Raw genomic sequence first — 7,234 nt, forward strand, 5'->3', positions numbered from 1 at the left:
GTCGCCGTTGACAACCTGTATTTTCCAATTGATCAAATGATGCAGGTGTGTGGGTGCGGGTCCCACAGTGGCCAACAGGGATCTTCGACGGAGGGCATGGCCGTCCCTCACAAGGAGGTCTTGGGGTCACAGCTCTTAGGGTTCATTACTTTCAGGACCATACTGAGCCTTCTTCCAGGCATCTGGGGCCACTGTGAATTTGATCTCTGTTTCTGCCCCATGCAAACATGCTCCCCCCCCGCCCCCGCCTTTTCCATACCTGGCTATTCACACTAGCAAAGGCTCGAAGATTTTCATTTTCAATGCTCAAAACACAAAGAATCTCAGTGGTTGCCTTTTCCAGGAGAATAGGGTGACTTGCCCACTCTTCTGAGTGTAGCTACCCTAATTGTGGCCAGGACCAAACATCATTGGGTCAGTTAGCATTATTTTGGCAGCAAATAAGAGAAAACGTGATTCAAACTGTCTTCTTAACAATCAAGAAATTGATTATCTTGGGGCCAGCCCCGTGGCTGAGTGCTTAAGTTCTCCCACTCTGCTTCTGTGGCCCAGGGTTTCGCAGGTTCAGATCCTGGGGGCGGACATGGCACTGCTCGTTAGGCCATGTTGAGGCGGTGTCCCACATGCCACAACTAGAAGGACCCGCAACTGATACACAACTATGTACTGAGGGGATTTGGGGAGAAAAAGCAGGAAAAAGAAAAAAGAAGATTGGCAACAGTTGTTAGCTCAGGTGCCAATCTTTAAAAAATAAATAAATTGATTATCTTGTTACCACACAAAGGACACGATCTGCTCACCCCAAGACAAAAGTCAATCGTCAAGAGGCAAGATGGTGGCAGAGAAAGGGCATTTTATTACAGCTTGCTAGCAAGAGGGAAGATGGCCAACTAATGTCCAAAACAACCGTTTGAAAGGGCACAGAATCTTAAAGTGGTTATATGGGCCAGTGGGTTATAGGGGAGGGGTTAGGAATGTTGACCCTCTGGTATTACAGACTGGGAACTGCCACACCAGATCTTTCAGTTTTCATGAATGATGACTACCAGCACAGACTCTCTGTTCCGGGGTCATCACATTCCTAAGGAACTCAAAAGAACGAAGTTATCATCTTATCGCAGCTGGGAGATACATGCACAAGCAGGGATCATAAAATCTACAGAGCAGGTGGATCTCCTGGAGGATGTGAATCCAGCTGGGTTAGTCAGATGTCATTCAAAGTTACAATATAGTCTCTTTTCTACAATATGGCTTCACTTATGTCAACCTTGTATTGAGCCAGTTTCAATCTCACATAACAGGAAGTCCAGAGGCAACATAGACTTTGGGGCTGGTTAATTTGATGGCTCAAGTTATCAAGGACCCAATTTCTTTCGGTCTCTCTGCTCTGCTGTAAACATGGTAGGTTTCAAATTCATACTAAAGTGATTTGCCAGATGTCTACCAGGAACAATCAGGACCACATGCTTTCTTTTCCAGCTAAAATCTTTCCTCCTGGTTTTTTGAGCCAATTAGTTCACACAGGTACATACTCTGCCTCCCAATCAGTAACTACCTGGCAAATGTGCGGATGGTGTAAGCCTGGGTTCCAGAAGGGGAAAGGGGTTACCATAATTGGAACTGGCAGTGTGGTAGGTGCTCCTTGAGTGACATGGGTTGCAACGTGGACGTATGGCTACTTGAGTCAAACTGGAGTCCTGGAAGGGGCGAGAAGACAATGGATGCTAGGTGCATGATCACCACTATCCTTCACAATCTTCAGAGCACAGAAAGAGCACAGAAAATCAGAAAGGCTGATTGCTTTCTGTTTCCTAACCACAGAGCCTCCCTCTCATCACTCCTGATTTTGTGTGTAGCCATTGGAGGGGAGGAAGCTCTGTAGCACTGTCCCCCAAAGGAATTCCCTTCCTATGGACCACCAAGCCCTTTCCTTTCTTTTTTCTAGAGAAGGAAAAGACTGCACTCAAGTTCAGTCTTTAGCGCAGCATCCTGCTGCATTGGTCTCAAGAGTTTTCTTTGGGCCTCATCCACCCACCAGGATTCTAATGGTTCTAAACACTCATTTAACATTCATTCATTCATGTACCCATTATGAACCAGGGATTGAACCAGATGTGGAGTTTACAGTGGTGAGTAAACCAGATGTGGTTTCTGCCCTCGTGGAGCTGCTAGTCTGGTTGGGAAGAGGAATATAAAACACAAATGAGCATAAAATTATGCTAAGTGCTAGGAAGGAGAACAGTGGTGTGTGGAGGAGGCCTGTCTGAGGAAATGAGAGTTAAGCTGAGATCCAAAGCCTCTCCTCCTTTCAGCTTACTGCTGTCCTCTGTGCTTTGACTTCCCAGTATAAATTATAACCTTCATTAGCAACTAAAACAGACCTCTTAATATCGAAACTTCTAAACTGATTCTCAGATATTCTCCTGGATACAGAACTATCAGGTTTCTTCCCACAACAAAGAGTATACCAAATATGAATGGCATTTGGTGATGAATTCTGGAAGATTCTTCAACTCACAAGTCTTTTAGACTTAGAACCCTTTATTAGACTAATACATTTGTTTCTGCCTCCTCCATGAGAATTTGAACTCCTGGGGACATGGATCATATCTCACTAAACTTTTTCCAGCACCCAGCATGGTCCCTGGCACAGGTCGGTGCTCAATACAGGGTTGAATTACATTGTTAAATCTGAGTCAGATTCATACAGGGGCAATCACCTTCAGTACTCATTTTCCATTTTGAAAGACTATAAGCAAACAGCTCAGGCAAACATATTAATAACAAAAGCTCAAGAATCTCTACAGGAGTGGCGAGCTGGCCGCCGCTCAGGGGAGGCTCCTCTAGGACGAGTTACCTGTCCCCCCGCAGCCATGGCTCCATCCTCCAGAAGAGATGGCTTCATCACATTTTGCCAGTCGACTGAGAAAGGATTTAAGTATTGATATGATTAGAATTAAAATTGTTCATAGGAAATCTCTATCTCAGAAAGCAAACAGACACAAGGAATATGAACAAAATAGACGCTTTGGTTTGAAAGATGTCAACATTCCAACCTTGGAACGTAGAAATCTTGAATTAGAGGAGACATCTCAGGAGCTTATTCCAGAAGAGATGAGTGTCAAGCCAAGGTCAGTGAAATCTGTTCTAAGTGATCAACGAAGACAAATGCTCCAGAAATACCAGGAGGAAAAGCAACTTTAAAAATTGAAAGAGCAGAGAGAGAAAGCTCAGCAAGGAGTATTTAAAGTGGGTCTTTATAGACCTGACAAGCCTTGTTTTCTTTCAGCAATAACAGAATACCACCCAAAAAAGATTGGTAATGGGAGTGATGTTCGAGCAACCCGATCTGGTCAAAGACAATCTTCTGAAAAGAAAGTGTCCACCGAGAAAACAGCAGGGCAGCCTGCAATGCCCACGTGCGTGAGAACCACTCGATTGATGACTAAAGAGCGAAGCAGACCGCGGGAGCAGCCTCCGCCGGTGCAGCCTCTGCGAAAGCAGCCTCCGCCGCGCCGGCCACAGGAGTGACGCGTGATAAAGAAACAGAAAGAAAAGTACCCAATCAAGGAAGGCCTACCAAAAAGATAGAAAGAAAACCTGGCAAGGTCGTTTCCTTTAAAGTTGATAGTGAAGAAAATACTTTGGAGTCACAAACCAATGTGACAAACGGAACGGATCCAGATGGAGTCTTATAAAAAATGGAAAAGTTACCTAAGTCAAATCCTGCAGCAGTGAAAGGGAGGCCATCCTTCGCACCAGTAGATTTCGTATTTCGGCCTCCAGATGGTCTGAAGAGCTACGAGATAACACCTAGGAAGCCCACAAAAACCACTGCGTGGACGCCCGCTTACAGCTGCAGCTCTTTAAACACGGAAGTTGATAAGGCTCTAGAAGCAACAAAAGAAATTTTGGCACAGAAATGTAAACCTTCAGCACATCAAGATTACGATGAATTTCGCCGTCCTTTGCGCTCCCTAGCAGTCGGGAGCACAGATCGTGTCTTAAAGAAAAATGAAACTACTACTGAAAATCTACATGGCCTTCCAATAAAAGAAGTCCCATCACTTGAAATAAATGAGGATCAGACATCTCAGCAACCACACGTGCTGTATTTCAGAAATATTCTCCAGTCAGAAACTGAAAAACTAACTTCACACTGCCTTGAGTGGGAAAGGAAGCTTGAATTGGACATTCCAGATGAAGCCAAAGACCTTATTCGCCTGGCAGTTGGTCAAACAAGACTCCTTATGAAAGAAAGGTTCAAACAGTTTGAAGAACTGGTGGACAATTGTGACTATAAACGAGGAGAAAAGGATACCACCTGTACAGACCTGGATGGCTTTTGGGATATGGCTAGCCTTCAGATATGGGATGTAAACCAAAAATTCAACAATCTGACCAAACTGGAGGAGTGTGAATGGCAAAACAATAATAATACAAGCAAAAAAGTCTTTCAGAAAAAAGTTGTTTCGGGTATAGCAAGTAAACCAAAACAGGACGATGCTGGGAGAATTGCAGCCAGAAGTCGCCTCGCTGCTGTGAAGAAGGCAGTGAGAGAGAGGATGCACGGGGAGAGCAGGCCGAGGCCGAGGGCTCTGCAGCGCCGAAGGAAGTTGATCAAATAGTGTTTGACGCTGGATTTTTTAGAATTGAAAGTCCCGTTAAATCGTTCTCAGTATTTGACAATAAAAATCTTATGACTGAATGCCATCTTCTTGATTCACCACGCCCAGGGTGCAGCAATCCCTTCACACAGGTGCAGAGGAAACGACAGGAGCATGCCAGACATACTTCCTTTGGTGGGGACTTAATTGCCTTTTCACCTCCAACGCCTCCTAATGGAAATCAACCAGAAGAATTGTGAATTAAAAAAAGCAAAACATTTCTCTTCATATTCTCCATGCTGTAGTGTATTCTTCAAATACTGAAAAGTTAAAGAATATGGAAAAAAAAAAGAATCTATACAGAATAACAATAGTTATATTAATTGAGCCCTTAAAATGTTTCAGGCTCTCGGCTAAGCACTTCCATTTACTAACTTTTGACTCTTCATAGCAACCTTAATGTAAGTACTGTTATTATCTTTATTTTACAAATGATCAGATTAGAAAATAGAAGTAAAAAAAAATGACTTGCTAAGTTCACACAGCTAGTATGTGGCAGAGCCAGGATCTGAAACCAGCATTCAGGCTCCAAAGCCTATTTCATTAACCACTTGACCATATCACTTCTCATGATGGGCGTCTGTTCTTCCACAGGATTGGTGTCTGCACTTATTCCAATTTGCAATTATTTAATCTGTCTGTGTATTAATTATCTATTGATGCGTAACAAACTACCCCTAGTCACAGCAGCTTAAAACAAACATGATCTCGAAGTTTCTGTGGGTCAGGAATACAGGAGTGGCTTAGCTGGATGGTCTGGCAGAACCTTTCATGAGGTTGTAGTCAACCTATTGGTCAGGCTGCAGTCATCTCCACGTTCAACTGGGACTGAAGGATTCACTTCCAAACTCACTCACGTGGTTGTTGGCAGGCCTCAGTTCTTTCCTTGTCAAGTGGGCCTCTCCTTGGGCTGCCTGAGGGTCCCCACGACTGGCAGCTTTGCATAGAGGGAGTAATCCAAGAGAATGTGTGACCACCTATGAGAGAAGCAGAAGTCTTTTTTATAACCTAATCTTGCAAGTGACATTTCATCCCTTCTGCTCTATGCTATTGATCACACAGACCAACCCTGGTAAAATGTGGGAGAGGACTACACAAGGATGAGAATACAGGAAGTGGGGATCACTAGGAGCCATCTTGGAGGCAACCTACTCAGTCTGTTTGCTCGTTTTTTGTGACTGCCTCCTCTACTAGAATGTAAACTTCACTAGTGGGGAAAAACCATCAGTGCTGCTCACTGTTATATTCTCTGCCACAGCACCTGACACAGAACAGACTGTGAGCAAATACCAAATAAATGTAATGATGATGGTGATGTGAATTCCAAAGGATGAGCTCCCTATAATCCTGTCTTACACTCATACACAAATTCCCTGTTGCCATTCATGGTAACATTTAAATAATTTTTAAAAGAAGGAATACATGATGCCCAAGAACCTTTATTCATGTATACAATTTCTATATAACTATAGAAAGTGGGCTTGGAAGGAAACACACCAAATTCATGAGAATGATGGCCTTTGAGGAGGAGAAGAAAGTAATGGTGTTGGGGTTGAAAGTCAAATAGGGCTTCACCTGCAATGTTTTCTTCTGATGAAATTTTTTATTGAGGCAATATTTAATGATGGTCAATTCTGGGTGGTGGGAATATGGGTATTATTCTCTCCACTTTTCTATATTTTTAAAATTTCTCAAAATATGCTAGATACAAATTGTAAAAGTCTCACCCAATTGGAACATGTGTCTATCCTGCCTTCCTTTGGCTTTCTGCTCTAATTAAGGGTGTATCTACAAACCCCCCTCTCCAGATGACTCAGACCAAAACTTATTTCCTCCTGAAATTGCCAGGCTTTTCTGGTTTGAATTTCTACAAAATCACCTTGGTCCGCTGCTTCTCCACTTTCTGTGTTGATGTAGATAGAGTCACAGCTTCCTTGTGCTGAGGGAGAGAGGCCTGCACAGCAGCAGCCTGGCCGGCAGCTGAGACTGTGGTTACTGGCCCTGGTTCCAACACAATCCTCTGAGGCCAGAATCCTGGGCCCTGCGCTCCTTTCTAAAGCTCTGCTGCCTCTTTCCCTAACACACAACCAATAGTCACGCTGGACCAACACTGGAAGGACACATGGAAAATTCTAAATCTGTAGGTATCAGATTATGTAACTTTTTCCTTTTATTTTGATCTTCATTCAGGCTGTTTTAAAAGTAAGTTCAGAAAATCAGTCAATCCATTAACAGTTCCCTTTTCAAAAGGAAGCCCAATGAAAACCTGGACTCCTATGAATGAAAGCATTTTTAGCTGCTCTCTTAAAATAAATCCCCAATGTCTATTAGTAAGCTGGTGAGAGGCAGTTTCAGAGGTTAGAGCAGCAACTAGGTACTTTCTGGGAAACAATCTGAGTGAAAATAAAGTCAAAAGCAGCATCAGCCTGGAGGAGTATGTTTGATACTCAAGTCCAATATCTCTCACAGTGCTTTGTTCAGGTTTTCTTTCTTTCCATAACAATCCTGTCTGGTAACAAGTGACTATTCCTGTCTCCCATGTCCTGGGCCCAGGGAATGAGTAGGTG

General features: G+C 43.4%; 2 pseudogenes; both read left to right on the plus strand.

Annotated features, from left to right (window-relative positions):
• Positions 1 to 844: 844 nt before the first annotated feature.
• Positions 845 to 3,531, plus strand: LOC138917960 (disks large-associated protein 5 pseudogene; annotated as a pseudogene).
• A 170-nt stretch (positions 3,532 to 3,701) lies between these two features.
• On the plus strand, positions 3,702 to 4,628 carry LOC100064644 (disks large-associated protein 5 pseudogene; annotated as a pseudogene).
• The last annotated feature ends 2,606 nt before the right edge of the window (positions 4,629 to 7,234 follow it).

This window comes from Equus caballus, chromosome 16 (assembly GCF_041296265.1).
Source record: "Equus caballus isolate H_3958 breed thoroughbred chromosome 16, TB-T2T, whole genome shotgun sequence".
Classification (NCBI taxonomy): domain Eukaryota; kingdom Metazoa; phylum Chordata; class Mammalia; order Perissodactyla; family Equidae; genus Equus; species Equus caballus.